The sequence below is a fragment of the Fringilla coelebs genome (assembly GCF_963513975.1).
Source record: "Fringilla coelebs genome assembly, chromosome: 4".
Lineage (NCBI taxonomy): Eukaryota > Metazoa > Chordata > Aves > Passeriformes > Fringillidae > Fringilla > Fringilla coelebs.
The window spans coordinates 62,797,075-62,818,363 of record NC_140032.1 but is presented as its reverse complement, the minus strand read 5'-3'; positions in this window follow the sequence as shown (position 1 = coordinate 62,818,363).

The following is a 21,289-nucleotide window of genomic DNA, read 5'->3' as shown; positions in this document are numbered from 1 at the left end:
CAGGATGCAAAACCATGACATTTCCATACAGCAACACCTGATTTCTACTCCACTTAGAACCAAAATGTGCATCCCTTCTTTGTAAGGACTCCAAGGCAAGATAGGGCAGCCAGGGCCCCAAAAGTCCAAGCAGTCAAGGAGCAATCAGGAACCTCAGAGAGCCAGCACTTGCCAGACAGGGATTCAGCATTGTAGCATGCAGATGTCTACTCCAACTTTAAATTTGAAGCAATTTCTTCCAATTTTATTCCAATAATTTTAGTACAACCTTTCAATGGTATCCAAAAGTAAGTCCTTACAAAGTATGTGGTATGAGGAGTTATTCTACAAAAACAAAGGTGCAAACTAGATATGCGTTTGATCCCAGTGTTCTTGTCATGGGAAAGTATCTTTACAGAAAAATTAAAAAAAAAAGAAAATAAACATATCAACAACTATGTACTTTAATAAAAAACACTTGGAAGACAGATCTTTTAACTAAATGTATGAAGTTTATCCTAGGTCACTTCCCAAATAGGCTGGTTTTCACATGCTACACAGGAGCTTATGAAAAATAAACCTGGGGCATAGAAAGGAAATAAGCTACAAAAGACTTTTTTATAGTCTTGATTAATCTGCATTTTGATTTATTAAGTGCATAGTGGTGGAGAAACAGGCAGTTATCAGCCACAGACAGAGAACTGAGAAATAAATTACTGCATTTATGAGTTTCAGGTAAGATGAAAGTGAACACTTCTTTAGCATGGTAAGAAGTGGGTAATGAGACTGATAAAGACCAGATAATGAGCACCACTAAATAATCTGGGAAAAATTTCAGTTAAATAGAATTACTACCTATAAAAATCAACAGTCCTTGCCATTAAGCTTTATGACCTAAACTCCCTAGGATACATCCTGGTTTATCAAACTTCTTGGATAGAGGGTAGGTTGCTTATTTCTGTGCTTTCATGTGAGTGAAGTGGCCATAAATTCCGAAAATTGATTTTCCTCATTCTTTTATTTTAACTGGTCGGAATATTCTGCTATATTTTTGTCATCTAAAGAGAACACAATGCCAGTCACTCCTTTAGACTATCAGTAAGGAAGAACATTATATAGAAGATGAGGTACAGAGACAAGAGGACAATAAATCTATAACAAATAATTTACTTCATCTAGGAGAAAGTACCAAAGGGAAAGGAAAATATTGGTAGGGAGAAAAAAGTCTTTCAAATGCATACTTATAATTCTGTATTGATTATACAACCATATTAATTATTAAAATCATCTTAAACAGTTTCAAGATAACCCAACTGAATCCAGGCTTTGTAACCCCTGGTCTGTAAGCATCCTTTTCAGATGCTCCCAAGAGCAGTGTCACTATCCACTGGCTCTCATTCAGAGAAAACCATTCCCTCTCTAGTAAATGTAAGAGCATTAAGATAATTTACATCAGAATAAATTTGGGAGGGGGGTGGCGGGGGGTGGTTTTAGCTACAGAATTAGAAGTTACTGTCATAGAACTGGCCATAAGTTTGAAAGACAGATGTGGAAGTTCTGTCATCTGTTTTAGGATTTGGATTTTAATTGCTTCATCTCTTGGAGTTTTACATCCCTTAGAGAAGGGGACTGAACATGTCTCTGAACTCTGGACTGAACATGGACTGAACCTGTGAGTCTCAGCTCAATATTGAGTACTACCCATAAACTCACCTCATGAAATCCCCTCCTTTTTGTAGGCCTAATATTTTGGCACCATCATCATCTTCATGAGGAATTCAGGGTTTTTGCTGTGTTAACCTTACAAAATCAGTCTAGTTCATTCTCTCTGCATCTGTTTGAATTCATCAAAGACAAAAACAAATCTTTACACAAGAAGAATATAGAGCAAGAGTGTCACCTGTGAATCCAGTTTCTTGACTGATCTTACATTTCTACCCCCAGTTCTTTTTTAGTGGGAGGAATAGTGTTTGCTTATATTGTCTCTTCAAGTTTTACTGTGGCATTACAGATTCACTTCAAACAAGAACTGATAGCTTTTATTTAAATCCATGTTCATATACAGTCCACAGCAAGCTTACTGTCCATAAATCAAACTGATATTTCCCCTTAACTCCTCTCAAGCTATTCTACTCTCTTCTCTGATGCAGAGAGGAAGTGTCAGTCATGAAAATTAGTTTATGATTCATTTTCAGTTTATTACCTCAGTTGACTTAGCAGGCTTCCCTGCTAGCTCTGACCTGTACTTGCCATTGTAAAACAATTAGAAATGATGCCTCAAAATATTTACTGCTATGGGTTTATTGAAATTAAGTTTTGCTCAGGACAACAAGCCTAGATGAAGACAATGAAACCTTCAGTAAAGACAGAAGACTCCACCAGCTACAGGCAGCCATGGATTGAGTAATTTTTCTAGAATTCATGTCAATATTGTAACAATAAAAAGAGAATGTGCAAAAAATTCATATTAATATTGCCATCTCTGCTCCCCCCCATGAAATTCAGGGGGCAGACTGACAAGTGATTGTCTCCTATGCCAATATTCAGGATTACTTGCCCTGGCCACTACCAGCATAACCAAGAAGTCACCAACCATTGCCAAAACATACTGCATTATCAACAAGCTTTTATTTTAGGCACCTCCAAATATCTGCAGAAAAGGTGGCAGCCTTTAGCATGCTACTCTTCCTAGCAATGAAACCTTTGAGGAAGTCTCTGAAACTCATTAAGTCTTCTCAATAAACTCAGTGTGTGACAGCAAAATTAGTGAATAAAGATGGAGAAAGCACCTTGAAGGTTTTAAAAAAATGATCCTAAATGTCAGAAGTTATAAGGCATTCCTTTGAAAAGCTTGAGATACTGAGAGCTCAACATGGAGTTACTTACCAGTGAGACAGACAATTTGTAAAAGTAATAACATATCCTAACCATGAGAGAAGTCTGTTTGTTTAGTTTTGTAATAATTTTTTTTAAGTAATATTGTTGAGAATGTTGAAGAACTCTTGAACCCACAGCAAAGCTCAGAACCTTCAATATGAAAAGCACATATTTATTAAAAGAAAAATATTTGTGTGCATTAAGCTTGCTTTTAAAAGCAATTAGACATTTATAAAAGCTGTTGGTTTCAGAGATATATTCATCCAGAATGCATTAAATGAACTTTTTCTGAGTTATTTTTCACCTGATTAGCAGTGATAACGGAGTCATCCTTTGCATTAATTTATGATTTCTCTGAGTTATCATTTAGAAACACAGTGATCATCTCTGAAGTGCTCTAAAGCAAGGATACCACAAATATGTACCTAAGCCACTCTTTAGCTGTGGCTGAGGGATGAGTGGAGAGTTTGCAGGGATGAAAGTCAAATGAGGTTGAATATAAAACCTAAAAGTCTGCTTTGGGAAAAAAATTGATTTAATACAGAGGTGATAGAGGATCTAAAGAGACTCAAATTCAGATTTATATTCTCCTGATCTCATAGTAGTTCCACAGTGTTTGGCTCAGTGGGTTTGACTGTTTCAGACCCTTCATTCCACATCTGTGTGACAGAAGTGCTATCCAGATGCTGCCATTAGTCACAGCAAGGTGCAAAGGCAGCCTTTCAGCACGGCCCTAGAGTCATCACCCACAGGGAAGTGAACTCCCCTGGCTCAGTATCATTTTGCAAGTCTGCAAATGCACACTCAAAGTCTGGGACCTCTGCTAATGGTCCTGGATACTTCACTTTCCCATTTCAGGCACATGAGCAGTCTTTATTGCCTATTCGTAGTCAATTCAAAATTAAATTTTCTCTTGACACACCCTGTAAGCCAGTTACTTTTAAATTAATTTAAACACAGACACTAAGTATAGTTATAAATAATTAGTAAGTCATATGTGTTGCACCATAGAGCAAAATGCTGCAGTTCCTTCAGAGTTTAGCCTTTTTAATCCTCTTCTGATAGAAATGGAAAAAGAAAAAGGAAAAAAAAAGAAAAAAAGGAAAAGAAAAAGACGAAGATAAAAGAAAAAGAAAAATATGTATTTTAACAGACTGGTACCAAAGATTGGTGCTCTACAGATCTGTGGTACTCTCCCTTCTCCAGGACACCCAGAGCACTGGGGGCATGAACAGCTCTGGGCAGCACTTGGGTTGGCAGTGACCACAGAGATACTCATGGAGCCAGCAGGGATCTGGAAGGGGGAAAAGGGTTATCTAATGGAATGTTTCCAAACCCCTTGGCTGTGTATCAGTCTGCTTACAGATACTCTTCTTGGCTTCCAGGGGAGTAGGGTCCTGTCTCACAGCAAGTGGCACTCTTCCCTCTGCTTAAATAAATATGAGCTGTGCTGAGACAATCTGTGCTGGTCCTCACCATGCTGGCATATGCTTTTTAAAATATTTTCCCTTGTCAGGGTCTGCCTGGTATAGAAAAACACTCACTGCAAGTATGGCATTAAAGTTTGGTGACAACCATTTTCCTGCTGAGTGAGCAGACCAGGTTATAGCCAATCTTCCAGGCGTGGTTATTGCAAATTTGTACCGTACCAAACAATTTGTCCTAGTTTTGCACAATATTGGCAAAGGGAATCCCCTTATCCATGTTGGGTTTATTTCTCATCACTTCAAACACTATGACAGACTTGAAGCCCCTTTTTATGTGCTAAAAAAGGGACTTTGCCCCCCTTATGTAGTACAAGGGACACAAGCCTATCCCCATGCAGGTCTCCAAAACCCATCTGCATCCTAGAGAGCATAGAAAAGCATAGTCCTGCAGAGAATAACCTCTGCAGGGTTCAATCCCACGAAAACTATTTCATGGGAGTACCTGGACTGAAGTGGGAAGCATTTGAATCCTGATAGAATTTTCAGTAGGTGCACGAACCAATTCTTCTCAAACATTTGCAGAAAGTGAATTAAAATTATAGAATAGTTGAATTAACTGCTCTATAAGCTTTACCCTGGGGTGTATACCTAAATTTATGTACATTACCTAAATAACGTACATAAAATAAAAACAGGATAAAAAATAATTTTGTTCTGATTTTCATGCATTGATCAAATGCATTGGAAAGATGAATTTATTTTTTGTTGTTTTCTAGACTAATACACCATACTAAATATGTAAATGCTGACTCTAATTAATTAACTACAATTCAAGCTGCAGACAAGCTGTTGCTCTTTAGGTATTATATAGATTGAAGTCCCTGTCACTTTTAAGTGCACCATTATCTTCCACTGAAATGTTTGATTTATGATACAGACACAGGGGAAGTTTTAAGTTTTATTCCCCAAAGTCTCAAAAGAATAAAGACAAAGCAAGCATATAACTAGGAATGACACCAAATGACAACACCCTAACAGTTTATACAAGAAATGTACTCACATGGGTAGTGCTGTGGAGGGCCAGGGCAAAACAAAATAAATGGGTCACCCACAGGGGGGAAAAGGCCACTTTAGGATGATTATATAATACATTTTTTTGATGGAACCTTAGTCATTTAAAACCAGCTTTTTTTTTCCCCGACCAAAATCAACATGTTTTTCCTCTCCTTTGCTTTGACCTTGACCACAAGCATACATCCTTCCTGAGAAACAATTCTAAGTCAACAACATAAGCTTTATTATTGCCTACATTTTTCAAACAGGCAAGAATGATGCACAGCCCAAATCCAAGCTTGAGACCCTTGTGAACTGCAATGATCCTTCTGTGCATGGAGGGGCTTGGAGGAAAAGCAGCCTGATTTGGGTTGTCAGAATTCACAGAGTTAATTTAGCACTGGCATGAGTGTGAGCTTAGAAAATGTCGTGTCAGAGATGTCAGACACAGCCAGGATGTTATTTTAACTTTTCAGTTAATAGCATAGTACTTAAAGTCACTTGATAGTTATTTGGTGGGCAAGAAATTTCAACTCAAAGGTCAAGCTGGTCATGATGCCCAGTAACAGGGAGCCTGTTGTTCCCGGGCAAGCACCCCTGGCAGAGAAGGTGCACTTAATGGCTGCAAAAGCCTCTGCACAAAACAAACCCACCACATTTCAGCCAAGCTGGTATGCACACATTATCATACCCTGTGCTAGACATGCCACAGCCCATACAGAAAAGAAGCCCTCAATTCTGAGATCAGAGTTTATAGATTTATAGATTAGCATAGAGAAATCTGCATCCTCACTGCCACAGCTCTTAATGGAACACCACATAGTCTCTGCAGAGTAGTCTTGTTCATGCTCAGGGAGATGTCATCCAAACTTTGGTGAGTGCCTCTATTAGTTAAAAAGCCTGCTGACTTTCAGAAAAATATTTAGATGTTCTATGAAGGGTAAGTTTAGACACTGTTTTAATAAAATCTTTTTATTTGTGCGGAAATACACAAAATAAATATGACAGATATTTTCAGATATTGATGCACAGAGAAAAGCAACAGAGATACAATATGGAAAGTTGTTAGAAGAAAAAAATAATTACAATTTTACAATTTCCTGTAAAACTGAATCAGTGGATCCTTACCAAATTTTTCTGGGAGAAACAAGAAGAAAAAAAAATAGTGTAATAGTAATGGCATAAAATTCTTATTGACATTCCCAGAACAAGTTTCCCAATGTTTTTCACCAAAATATTTTTTAATCATCTACTACTGTAGAAATAAGTCAATATGAAAATGAAATAATTGCTAGTCCAAATTTGCTTTTCCACTGGATTTGATGTGGAGAACACAGAAAGCAGTGGGCTTATTCTAAAAGATAGGGGATTGTTGCATTTTGCACAAGGCATTCTAACCATAGAGTCAAATTTAGGCAACAAAGTGTTCTCACGTGGAACTGCTCAGGGCAGGAGCTCTGACGCAGATCCCAGTCTGACTAAGGATGCTGACTGGAAGTCCCAGTCCCAGCCTTCTTCTGACCAGGGGCTGATGAGTACCCACCATCTCTGCCAAGCAGGGGGGACACAGTCCCAGAAGCTCTGCCTGTTTGTTCCACACATCTCCTCTGAGACTTGAGCTCTGTGTCCTCAGCTGGAGCTCTCCCAGACTTCTGACCACTGCACACTGACCCACAGGACCAGGATGGGGAGAGTGCTCAGTGCTCTGCCAGCAAAGCAGAGAAGCAGCAGCCTGGGCAACAGCAAGTGCCACTAGAAAAAGTGACTTCAGATGCAAGGGGCAAAACTCTTTACATGCTAATGTCGAGGACAGCAAGGGTTATAGAACTGCTTTGCTTTCCCTGTGGAAAGGAAAAGGGATGAAACTATTATTCTTCCAAATACAAAGCTGTGCAAAAGGGAGGCTGGCTAAAATACCCAAATTTACTCTGTGGTTACAGGCAAGCTTTTTGTGCTGAATGGAGAGTCTGAACACACCTGTGATCAGTGGCCATGCAGAAGGAGTATCTGTGCCTCGGGCAGCCCCGCCTGCTCTGGGTGAGCAAAGAGCAGAGCAGCTTCTCTCTCGTACTCCAAATGGTGCAGAACATGTTCTCACTAATGCCTCTCGTGGTGGTTCTGGGACTAATAGCCAAGAAACAGCTGTTTTCTGATCTCTGTAGAACTTGTGCCACTAGGGTTTTAAGCCTTATTCTTAAACTATGCAGAATGTGATATTTTACTTAAATACTGGAGCAATAGGGACATCGGTTAAGCAGCAGTGATTAGTTTGCTACCAAAAACCTATGCTTAATCTGAGTGCAAACACTCCAAATTCAGTAATTCAGCTTATTTATTCACCTCCCTTCCAATTTGGATATAACCTTTGGAAAAAAATATTACTATTCATAATGGAAGTATTGTTATTTTATCTAACTCAGAACTAAGGTGCCACCTACCAGAATAAATCAGGAGGATTTAACTGGGTGCATTGAAAAGAGCAGGTCAAAAGCAAATCTGTCTTCTTACATAACTGCTATGTAAAATACATTATAATTAGATATCTATGTCCACATATACCAAAAAGGGGGTCATTATACCTTCTCCTCCCAAGAACTTAACTGTCCATTTCCACTTTCCCAAAAAATGGTGATTATAACAAGTACTCATCTTCAGTTCTTAGCTACTTGACAAGGATTATTCAGTGCATAAAAATGCAAGCTGAATACCTTTTTTAATTATTACTATTAATGTTGAAATGTCTGACTTAAGAGTCCCAGGCTTTTTCAGGATAGCCAGATGCCTCAGCCTTGCAACAAGGGGGCAAGAATGAAGGAATGAGAACTTCCCACACAGTAGGGGGGATGAGGAATTTAATTTCTATCTGCAGACACAAGTGTCTCTCTCTTCACTGCTAAGTACCAATGGCAGAGAAGCAGCAAGCCTTGTCTGTTCTTAAAGGATTTGCTTGGTGGTGGGCAGATGCAGGCTTTACCTTTAAAGAGGGAGAAAGTAATAGATATTTTAAAACACCCACGGGTTGTTTTGAAGAGTGGTTAAAGTCTGTTCCAGCTGCAGAGGAGGCTTCAGAGAGAGAAGCCACCGGCAGTTTGCCCTCCGTCACTGGCACAAGTTCCCCTTCAAGCATAAGATGCTTCACTTATCTTCCTGCAGTTATCTCTGCCAATATAATTTGTCCATTTGGAATAGAAAAATGCCTCATCACCAGTGCCTCACTAAGTACTAAGAGCTGTAAATTCTGTCATGAAGCATCTGAAATGCAACTCCTCTTACTTTAGCAACAAGAGTTCAATCCGCAAATTTTATGCCTTAAGATGTTAAAGGTTTCCCTACTAATAACACACAGGAACAGAACCAAACTTGAATAAGCCAAAGCCTCTGACATATTCCAAGCAGCATGCCCTGTCAATTTTACCTTATATCCATCTCTTGTCCATGTGACTGAGAGATACACGGATAAAAATGAGTGGAAGAGCATTGCATCAACTGTTCTTCAGAATCAGTTGGTTTATATCCATTACTTTTTTTATTTTTGAGGCAGGAAGTTTATATTTATAGGGCCTAGAAACTTAAGACTGCCTGAGATTCAGATCTCATCATGCAATACTGGGAACTGATGCCTGACAGTCTGCCAAGTGTAGGTAAGCACCTAACACAGTTTCTCTCCCTTGGATTTGGTCACTTAAGTATTTTGGGAATCTGAATTAGAGAAGAGGCTTTAACCTGCCCCTGCTCAGGGCACTAAGCAAAGCAAGAAATACTGCAAACTTTCCCTAAAATGGCACCAAACTCTCAGACCTAAAGGAACCTCTGAAGTGGAAGGGACACTCAGAGAAGTTACACTGAGGGAAGCTGTGGTTTTTCAGCAGCTACTGTAGCACAGTTTCAAGTGGTAGCTTACAATCCTGCCATACAGCCCACAGGTCTGTTTGCCCAATGCTCAGGACCCAACCTCATGACAACAAAAGCTCTGGGAAGGTGGGCACTTTTTCCTGGACTTAACATCCCTGTGATTTTTGTAAACTTGCCTGTTAGGTGACACTTACACTTTTGGTTTGGTACAGACTTTAGACCCTTGCTGATGAGTTTTACATGCACAGTGGAATTCCTCAGGGATATTTGGAGCGCCAAGGAAATTATGTGTTACTGGGTTTGACCCCAGTGACATCTGTGGAATTGAAATATTTCTTTTCCAGAGAGACAAAAGTGTGTATGTATCTTCATACCAACCTCAGTGGAGAGGAGGCAATGACTAGTCTGGCTGTGTATGACCTTGCTTCCAGATATCGCGAAGCACACAGAAAAAAGTTTAAATAATACTCCATGATGCCAGAGACTTACAAAAAGAAAATGAAAGAGTCAATTCTGATAAAAGAAGATCCAGCACATGTAGAGAAGGCCAGCTGATAAGGTGTGTGTAATTCCTCAACAGAGGAGACCACAGGCAAGTTTCACATTTCTCACATCCTCTCTCAGGATCTAGCTCCACTTGCTCCTACAGCTGTGCTTTCTGCTTTGTAACATAACAAAATGCACTTGAACCCCCAACTCTGTTTCCACTCCCCTGGCATGAAGTCTCCTGTTTCCAAATCAAACAAGCAAAACACAAAACACTTACAGAAGGAAAGCAGAGAACATAATTCTCTCTCCCTGTTAAGCCTGCTGGCCTCAGACTGCAGAGCAAGACTATGAAATAAAGTAACCCAAAAGCCTCCAATCTTAAACCCCCTACCCCAAACCAAGACAGCCTTTGCACAGAGCCCACCCACCACTCCCTTGGACTATACCCAAAAGGTTTTACTGTGTTCACAAGGTAAACTCTAGGCACTCCAGAATTAAATCCAAACTACCTTGGAGATTTTATTGTTTAGGTGGTGCAAAATATGACACAGATTATGAACCAGTGAAGCCATAAATCACCCCTCACGTTTTTTTAAATCACGGATCAGCCTAATATGTTGCAGCCTTATATTGCAGCCTAATTACAAAATGTTTAAGTAGTCCTTAAAGCATACAGTTGTAGGTTAAACTACCATTATTCTGGTTGTGATTCATACATATTGAAAACCGCTTTCAAAACACTGCTCTTTCACCTGTGAACTGCAAGAATCTATTTTTCTAGTGAAGCATATATAAGACTAAGGACTACTCTGGAACTAGTTTTTCCCCCAAAATAGGCCAATGTGCATACCTAGTGGATGTACCTCTTTTCTTGAAATAATTTCTGAATTATAGCATATATTCTACTAAAAGAAAAAAGCAGAAATATGAAGGTCGAGTGATTGACTGACTGCTTTATTCATCCAAGTTATTACATGACCTAAGAAAACACTTCAATGGGTAAGTTTGTCACTGTATGTCTAAGCTTATCAAATCATCTGGTTATGGTTAGAATCTCATACCAAAACCATCCTGTCATTGAAATAAATGTGCCCCATAGCACAGAAAAATGACTAGATGTGAGAAGACAGTGAGCATATAGACACCAGATGGATAATGTAGTTCTGAGCATTGTAGAACACAAGTGAACACTATTTCCCAAAATTTCTTTCCCTTCTAGTGTGTTGGAGTTGAGAGGAGAAAAATAATATAAATGTTTGTTTATATCCTGCATTTTAACAATTTGCTGTCAAGTTATACAGTGAAATCTTTCTGAAATTTGAAACAGTGTGCAGTATCTTGTTAGAATGATGTGAAAAAATTCCTTTAAGACTTTTATGCACATTATTGTAGTCCCTTTTTACTACAAAAAAAACACCTTTATCTAAATTTTCAGAGTGACAATTTTTTGAAAAGAGGAGAGAAGCAGGAGAAGAGTAAGAGCACCTTTGCATTCACTACCATCACCAAATGCAGGAAACTTCACATGTTTTTAATCTTAGGACAGCTTTCAGTGTAATTGTTGGTTCCACCCTGACTACTCCCCAAAATGACAGAAGGGGATTTTGACACAAGATAACAAGTCATGGTACAGAACTTCTAAAAGAATGAAAAACTGGAAATGGTGCAATAATGATAGTCCATCACCTCGATTCTGAAACTCCTGAGTAATTTGGGGATGGATGTCCATCCTTTCCACCAAGCCACTCTGATTTTTCTACTTCATTTTCATTTTCCTTTGATCTTTCACTCACGTTGAACAAAATGAAATACAGATTTAAGAGCCCCGTCAGGAGTGAGAAATCACGTAAACTTTAGAGCTGCCAGAGTTAGTTCAGTTCAGCTGCTCTAAGTGAAGGGTTGTACAGCACAGGGGTGTCTGACATATAAATCATAATGAAGACTCTCTGAGGTGGGACACCTGGTTATGGTGAACTGGACCAATCAGAAGTGAGAGTAAATCAGAGTGAATTTTCACTTTAAGACTTTTACCCAAAAAAAAAAAAGAGGTACTAATTACAAAATACCTAAACTACACAACAAAGTAAATTTGAAAACTTCACAAGACCAAAGGTATTTTCTTAATCTACTCTGCTTCCTATAACAGCAGGAAAAGAAATTACTCTAAAATTTTGAAAAACTACTTCTAATAGCCTCTGCTATCCCAAAGTACTTGAAAAGCTACTTAGCATATGTTTCTTTATGAATGTAGTTATTTTTTCCCACCACAGCAATACAAAATCAAAAGGAGAAATTTGGTTGTAGACTATTTTTTCCCAAATATAAGCAGTCCAGTCTTCAGTGCCTAAAGTTACTGAAGATGGCCAGTAATGGCTTCAGCAAATAGCATCTCTTCTTCCTTTTGACTGAAATTGCATATTCCCCAGAGCAAAAATACATATTTTCCTGTGGCTGAAGAATTGTTGAGGATTGTGAATCAGGACTTCCAAACCACCAGCAACATTTGTTCTGCCGTCCCCTACCTGGAGTATGAAGTCCCCCACCCAGGCACAGACCTGGGAAAGCCATGATTAAAATAGCTTCTGAAATCTGTCAGATCACAGAACAAGGTGGGAAGGAAAGCTGCAGATTTTCCTGACATGAAAAACTGAGGGCATTAAAGGACATTTCTGGGGTTCCCAAGAAGTCCTGAAAAGACAGGGAACCCACGTGAGGAATATGGCTCTGTATCTTCTGACATTTGGATAGGTCTAATAGAAAATACAAATCTGATCAAAAAAAACCACCCCACACCCCACAAGTACATCCAGTTCCACTTACATGCTTGTAGTAAGCACTAGCTGTGTTCACATCCCAGCCAAAAAACTGAAACATCAGGTTAAGCCAAAGATGTAATGTTTCCTCACCACTCCACTGAGTTACTATACCAAAATGTAGTGAAATTATGTAGACAAACACCAACTCCAATTTATACTTCTTTCTCATCAGGCTAAAGAAACTGCACACAAAGCAGCTCATTAGCTGCTGTTAAGAAATAAGTAATATTTTTAAAAGGCATTTAACAATCTGTTCCTGCTACAATTCCTTTCCAGCCAATTTGCACCTATAAGGTCATGGTACAACTGCTTTAGAATCAAGAAAACACAAGTTCCATATTTTTATTACACAGGAGATATATAATAATACCATTAGTGCATATATACATAGTGTTCCTTCACTGCCTTTCATGTACATTTCAGCAAAGTCTTCTTATGTGTGTGTATATATACATATATATGTGTGTATATAAAATAATTTAGAAGTCCAATATGTCAAATGGTAGAAAATTGGCAGAAACGGAAGAATGAATTTTGCTCATCTTCTTTTCATCATCCTGTGCACCAAAAATGGATTTCTAAATGTCCCCGTGACATTTCTGCCTTCAGATAAAAACTTTGCCTAAAGTACTTTATTCTCTTTTAAAGCAGAACCTACTTATCCAGAGGGAAAAGACCCCAAGACTTGCCACAATCAATAGTTCATACAGTAAATCCCTTGTCAATGTATACAACACCAAGGCAATCTGTGCCTGGGATTTTCATTTCCCCACGGGCAGCACTGAGGTGCCCATTTATATCACTTTGTGCTCAGATATTAACATTAAACATTGCTGGCTCTTTCTTCCATAAAGGGCCACTGGTACCATTGGTAGAGACTATTTTTGTCTCATAAATAATCAATCAAAAATCTGTTCAGCCTTTCTGAAGGCATGTATTTGTCACATGGCACACGGGTGGTTGGAGAAAAGACATGGAATAGATCATAGAATGGACCTTAAAGATCACCTAGTTCCAACCCCATTCTGTGGACAGGAGCATTTTTTGCTATATCAGCTTGCTCAGAGCTCCATCCATCCTGGCCTTGAACTCTCCCAGGGATGGAGCATCCACAACTTCTCTGAGCAACCCATACCAGTGCCTTACACCTCACAGTGAAGAATTTTTTCTTAATATTTCATCTAAACCTACTTTTTCAGTTTGAAGACATTCCCCATTATCCTGTCTCTACACGTCCCTATAAAAACCCCTTTTCCATCTTTCTTGTAGTCTCCCTTCAGGTACTGGAAGGCCACAATTAGGTCACCCTGAAGCCTTCTCTTTTCCAGTCTGAACAAACCCAATTTTCTCAGCCTTTCCTCAAAGGAGAGGTGCTCCTTTTCTCCAGTCACCTTGATGTCCCTCCTCTAGACATAATGCCACTTGTTACCATGTCCACTGGGACTCTGAGCCGTTGACCACAGCCCTCTGGATGTGACTGTCCAACCACTTTCTTATCCATGCAACGGACTATTCACCAGACTATTTAAGGAAAAATTATATATGGATTATCAGAGCTTGTTGTCATTCACATATTTTCCAGCATAAATTATGAATTGCCATTTCTGACATTTGTGGTGTTTTCTGAAGCCCCCATCGTAGAGAGAAATGAATGAATCTGACTCCACGTTCTTAGAAGGCTAATTTATTCTTTCATGATATTGTATTATATTAAAGAATACTAAACTAAACTATACTAAAGAACAGAGAAAGGATACAGACAGAAGGCTAAAAGATAATAATGTAAAACTCATGACTCTCTCCAGAGCCCCGACACAGCTGGCTGTGATTGGTCATTGGGTTAAAACAATTCACGTGAAACCAATGAAACAATCACCTGTTGGCAAACAATCTGCAAACCACATTCCAAAGCAGCAAAACACAGGAGAAGCAAATGAGATAATATTGTTTTCCTTTTCCTCTGAGGCTTCTCAGCTTCCCAGTAAAAGAATCCTGGGCAAGGGGATTTTTCAGAAAATATGATGGTGACCCACGTTAACTTGCAAGACGGTCCCAGATGACATGAAGACATCAAACATGCTTTCCTCCAATGCCTTTGTCATCCCCTGTCATCCATATGTGACAGGATAGTTGCTTTCAAAAGTTATGCTGAAGGAACACCGGGATGCATGGTTAGAAGCACAGGTGCTGTCTTCCTGGACAGACATAATTTATGCTGAATTTCTTGCTTTTGTAACAGAAACAGAGTGGGCACCTAAAATCAAAGGGCTCAAAGTATTATGAAAATACATGAGTAAGAAGAAACATTAGTCTTTTTACTTGAAATTTCAGATATACTCTATAGCAAAAAAAAAAAAAAAAATCCTTTCTACTCTGAAGCTGCATATGCAAAAAACTTAGGGAATTACGGAATATTCAGGATCACAAAATAATTGCATTCTTGTTCTTCATTGAATTAAGTCATTATTCAGTCTCCTTCAATTTAGGTATGACAAGCCTGACAGGTGTTTCAGGCAGGAATATATCTAGCTCCTAGAACAGAAACATATATTCATCTCTGTTAGTGAAGTCAGTCAGGTCAAAGTTTGTTTTCTGGAGATGTCGGAGGCAAAAGAACTTCATGAATGTACTGGAGAAATTGCATGGAATATGAGAAAAGGTCTGGAATTTGTACTTTTGCTAAATGCTTTTTCCTCTGTCTGTCTGAAAGATAGTTTATACTTTTTCAATCTTTTGACTTGCCAATTTAGAAACAATTAGCCTAATATAAATTCATCATAATTAGCAACACTCATTCTACTGCAGGGTCTGTTGAATTATAAACATTTTTCATCTCACTATTAACAAGAAAATTTAAATTAAAATGGCTACAGCAGAGGTCTGAGCACCAGAATTTCACTGTTCCACCCTCAGTCTGTGACAGCTCATTACAGAAATTCACATGGGTCAGTTTTCCCCAGACTCTTTTTTAAAAACTGTTCAGGGAGGAGCATGCAACACTAAGCTCAGATATTTCCACATAATTTTGGGCCACTCTGCTGGAGTTTCACATCTATCAAATGGTAACCGCAGGAAATGTTATTCAACACCCTTAGACATTTGATTTAGAGTAGCAACCAGTTGTGCACACAAAAAGTGAATTTCTAAGCAGTCAGCAACATAAGATCGCAATTCATACATTTTTTTTAGTAATGAAATTGCTAATGTAATTGTCTCTAGTTTAGGATAGGCAATGTCTTCTGGGCCAGCCTACCATGCAAGAAGGTAGAATTTGGAAAGAGCTCCATAGGAGCACAGTTAACATTTTGACCTGTGCTGACCCTATTATCAATGAGGAGGAAACACAGAGAAATAGAAGCAAAAGGAAAAATACAGTGAGTTTGTTAAAATCTATATGCACACTGAGAAGAGAGACAAAGCCTATCAATCCTTTTGACATTTATAAATGTCACCAGTTAATATTTTTCCAAAGATATTTTACTTCTGATTCATGTGCATGCTATAATTAGCATAAATTAGTGTTTGTCATCAATATTTTAAGGTTTATGACTAAAACTAGATATTTGATTTCTCATCTGAAAGTAGAAGCTAACCTGTACTAGATAAGGGTGTGCAAAGACAACTTTTTGACAAGATGCAATGTAAAACTAAAGGAGACAAACATATCACACAAAAAAATAACAGGCTGGAGAAAAAGAAAAAGAATGTGCTGCATTGGTCCCTGGGGAAAAAAAAAAAAAAAAAAAAAGGGATTGCTCAGGAAACTATCTGTTGTGGCTAAGAAGGGAGTGAGTGAAAGTCCTTCAGTCTCCAACATGCTTCTCTAAGACGTGATAAATTTTACCAGCAAAACTTCTCCACTGGGAATCTTGTTTCAGGTTCCCTTCTCCTGAGTACATGTTCAATAGCATCCACATGTATCATTTAAAACTTAAACACTGCAAAGGACTCTCCAACTGTATTTGGAGGTAATACAGATGCCAGTTTTGTTCTTTGAAGATGAAACTTCAATAATGTTATAGAATTGAACAGAATTCCCATAGCTCTCACCTATAACCTTACAGTAGGATCTTCCAAACACTGCCATTTTTGATCACCCAAAAGATCCCTATTCTGATACTCCAAAGGGTTTTCAAAAAGGCAAATGCCATATACAGGTTGATTAACACAGTTGTCTGAAGGTCTGCATTAAGCCAAGATGAGGGCAGTTCAACAGAACACAGCTGCTTAAGTGATCACTGCTTTTGTTTCAAATCAATACTCAATTAAACATTTCCCACAGTCTTGGCTGGTAATTGCTTCACAGTAGAACAAACAAAATTTTAACTGCCTGTAGGCTTGTAACAAGCCCATTTCTTGCTGTTGTAATTGCTTCTCTTCTTGGCACCCTCTCATTTCTTCCTTGATCCTGTTGAAAGGAATTGAATGAATGGATGATAGGAGTATGTACACATAGAGATTAATTGTACACATTTTGATTATAAAAAGTCTATTGGGATAAATAAGAGCAAGTAGAAAAAGTGTAAAAAGTGATACTTTTAATCAAAAAGTTATGATCAAAAATGTTTCCAGTGTTTTTTGTTCTTAATTTGTAAAAACATCTCAAACTTTTTCAAATTTAGAAAGGACTCAGACTTCAAAAACAGAAGATATTTTAGAATATTCAAGGCTTTTTTATATATAGTTTGCATTTGGGATGATGTCAGTAATATTACCACAAAATCTTACAAAGAGAGAGTCACAAACATTTATCTAGATGTAGAAAGTATTTTGTATCCAAAGTTTCCAGTGCCCAAATCACAAAAGAAATTGCTTGTTGGCGTCTTATTCCTGCAGCTTACAGAACAGCAGAAGTCAATACACAATGCTGGAGTTTATTCTCACCATAAGATAAGCAGTAAAACACCTGCTCTGCCTAAAATGGACTCTATTTTCATTTAGCGACTTCATGCATTCCCCATGTCATTGCATCACCTGCACAGACCTCTGCTCTCACTTCCTTTCTGCAGAAGAATTCATATGGTGCTTTAATTTCCTCTTTCCCAGAGTGTTCAAATACCCTTCTGTATGTTTTATTCTGTTCCAGGAAGCTGCTCAGACCTCAGAAACACAGGGGCTTGAAGGAGTACATCTCTCTCACACAGCTCCACAGCCCCTTATTTGTCAAGATTAGTTTGCTAGCAGGTTGTAAAAGCTCAATGGATTTGTTTGCAAGGATATCTGCTTTTGTACTCGATCCCTTGCCTACCCATCCCTACCTGTCCCTGAACATCTGTATTCATGGGCTTCTGGGGCCTTTATCTAGAATAGCCTTTCCACAGCTTCCTCTCTTGACTTAATTACATCAATAAAAGAATTGCAAAGCACCTTTAAAAGTAATGAGCTCTCTCACACACACACACACTACTGCTGTTTCTTCTCTTATGTAGTCCATAAAGTGTAGCAGGAACTGATGATTCTGCTTTCCAAAGGGTAACTAACTCTGGCAATGCAGTGTACAGCCCTCTATTTAGTTCTTGTTTATTAATAGCAATAATAAACATAAAACTAGCTCATGCAACAAATCAGGGACCTTAATCTGATGCTCAGGATCAAGACTTCAACAGGTAAACTGTGAGTGATATTCTCAGAGTATCAGTGAAGATTAAGAACACTGAAAACACAGCTTATCTGATTTTATCAATTAAAAATAGACCACACCTTGTCACACTGGTTTTCAAGTACAAGTTGCAGCCCATGTGAAATTATTGTCTTCAAATACTTCTAATAGGAATTTTCAAGGTTTTCCCGCAGCTCACATTCTTAAAAATAAAAAATTCTACGTGTCTACAAAACAACCTTCTGTTAGTAACCATCAAGAAATTTTCACACAAACATCTGCTGAGAAGATACAAAGATATAAATCTCAGTGGGATGAACTAACATAACCTTCTCTAGACTAAACTAACTTGATTTGTTTAAACTCATTTTTATGGAACTATGCACTTGTGTTCTGTGCCCCATTGTGGCCCAATCACATCCAAGATAAGAAATGAAAATTTCTGATCAAAACCCACTTTTTTTTATATATATAGATATATAGATATATTCTACGTTCTTTATTTGATTATTGTTTGAAAAAACATGAAACTAACAATAAATTATTATATAGCCACCTGGCTATCCTACTGAAATATTAAGAGAAAAAAGATCAAGTCCCTGTGCCAATGAGCTTACAGGAATGCTTCTGCCACAGCAAATGCAACTGTCTAACAGTGCTGAAGGAAAAATTAAATACTGGGGGGGAGGGGGGGGTTTCCTTTGATTTTTCATATGAAATATAATCTAAGAATCCTGAATTCACTGTTTCTAGAGACCACACAGGTGTCACTTACATATTTTATGAAAAATACTTTTGCCAGGATTTCTTCTCCTAGGAAGCTTCAGCTTCTCCATGTTTTGCTCCTCTGGAATGTGATTTGGAGAATTGTTTGCCCAGCACGTGAAGTGTTTTTAATTAATGGCCAATCACAGCCAGCTGTGTCAGACTCTCCGAGTCTGTCACGAGATTTTATTGTTCATTCCTTTCTAGCTTCTGATGTATCCTTTCTCTTTCTTTAGTATAGTTTTAATATCCCATTTTCTTTTAATATAATATAATATCACAGAAGAATAAATCAGCCTTCTGAAACATGGAGTCAAGATTCTCATCTCTCATGTCGACGTGGGAACACCACCATACACAGGAATCCCTATTTTAGTTTAATTGCACTATGAATCTTAGCACTGGTGGAAAAGTTTTCATGAAGTTTAAGGGGGAGAGGGAAAAAAAGAGGGAGTTTCATATGCTATCTGAACTTCTCAAGTGAGCCATGTTCCTGTTTTCCAAATAGTAAAATTCAACCAGAGGGTTAAAACACAAAATCACTGCATTGTTGTTCACCCACAGCTCCAAGAAGTCCTGATCCAAAACTGTCAGGAAACTTTCAGCTTATCCTTGGAAGGGACACACAGAGGAGGTGATCTCCCAGACCACCTTTATAGTCATTACCTCTTAAAGCTCCAAGTTTCCAAAGGTATTATCTCTTTTAGAATGACAGACAAGCTTTGGCAGGCTGTTGACACCTTAGTGGTGCCCACAAACACCCCAGGATCTGGCTCTCAGTGGGTTTTTAAAGCTGGCAGTCTTCCTGCAGTTATTTGAACGGGATACTCCATTTGGATGCTCTTCTAAGTAACTTTTCACTGGTAGATTCACGATTACTCCTTCAGAGGAAGAGTGACACTGTTCCTCACAAAAAGAAAGGGTGGACTGAGCAATGCTGTCAAGCCTCAGCAATTTTTTTCTTGGCCAGTGGCTAAAACAAAGTTTTACATGAGAATTTAGAATTAATAGGATCAAAAATAACTCTTAAAATTGTGTGCACAACAACAGTTTGGAAATTTTGCCTTTTCTCTATTCTTTTTTACACAACTTTAGCTTGCACTGATTTCACAGTGATACAGGAAGGCAAACAGGAAACATTCCCAGTGTTCTAGTCCCACATTCCCAGTGTATTCTACCAGTTCTTGTACACTGTGTCACCAAAAGTAATTAAAATGGAGAAAAAAAGGACAAGAAAAGAGGGGGGAAAGTACAGTTCCCTCTCTCCTCATGTATATACTTAGTGTTTTTTAAATATTTGTTCAATGTTTTTCAAAATTCAACTTTTTCAACAATGTGGATTTCTTAATTAGTTATATTTTGGGTTACCTATATAAGGACAGTTAGATATTATCAGTGGCTTCCTGTTGACTGGTGAATACAGCAATTTCTAGACTTCTTTTATTTTTGAAATATTGATAAACCATCCATTCTTTTCACATAATCTGGAAAAATCCATCTTCATTTTATATGGTAATAAGAAATAAGACCTTTCCCTTTTCCAAATAATTTGTGTAAATAAGAGGCAGTATCCAATTTTTTTTCCATTAAAAAATCTGCTGAGGATTTTATATAGTTTTTCTTCTAAATGCCCTATTTGTTCTACCTATTCATCAGAGCAGCACTCGAGATCCAGCTGGCACTGAACTTTATCCATCCATAAAAGCAGGAGAATAAGTCATATATAAATAAATCCAAACTGTATGGTGACAAAGAGCACTCAGTATGCCTTAGCTAATAGCAAGTGTGTCCTAATAAAGGATAATGATGATCTTTTGTGATCTTTAAATGATCTTTTTCTTATGAAGAAGCTGTAAACAGCAAATAACAAATGCCTATGGTAGGCTAAAATAAACAAAAAATGGAAGATAACAGGAAGGAAGGTTTCCTATGTGCAAATTAATAAATTATAGCATCAATAAATAGCAACGCATTTCCATTCTGTAACATTTATTAATACTCCTCCAGGAAGTTCAGCACAATAACTTAACATTCCTCCTTTCTAGAAAATTCTGACAGGAATTGGTAAAATCAGATCATCTGAATCTAGTGTCCAGAGTAACTTCATGAATTAAGATAAAAACCATGCCTAAGTCTTTTCCTATATGCATTAAAACTTTCTTTAGGGGATTATGTCACATAAAGGATAACGGCTGAGAAATTTCACCTATATAAAAAGACATTAAAAAATCTAAAATTATGGTTTTCTATGGTAAAAAGGACTCAGCCAATCCAAAATTCAATTTTTACAATGTAATAAACAAAAACAAAAATTAAAAAAAAATTTTTAAAAAAACCCCAAAGTAGTATCATTCTTCATAATGAAAAAGAGTGTCTCTAGAATAAAATGGGACTCTGACTTGTTTGACCACATATTACTTGGGGTAACTACA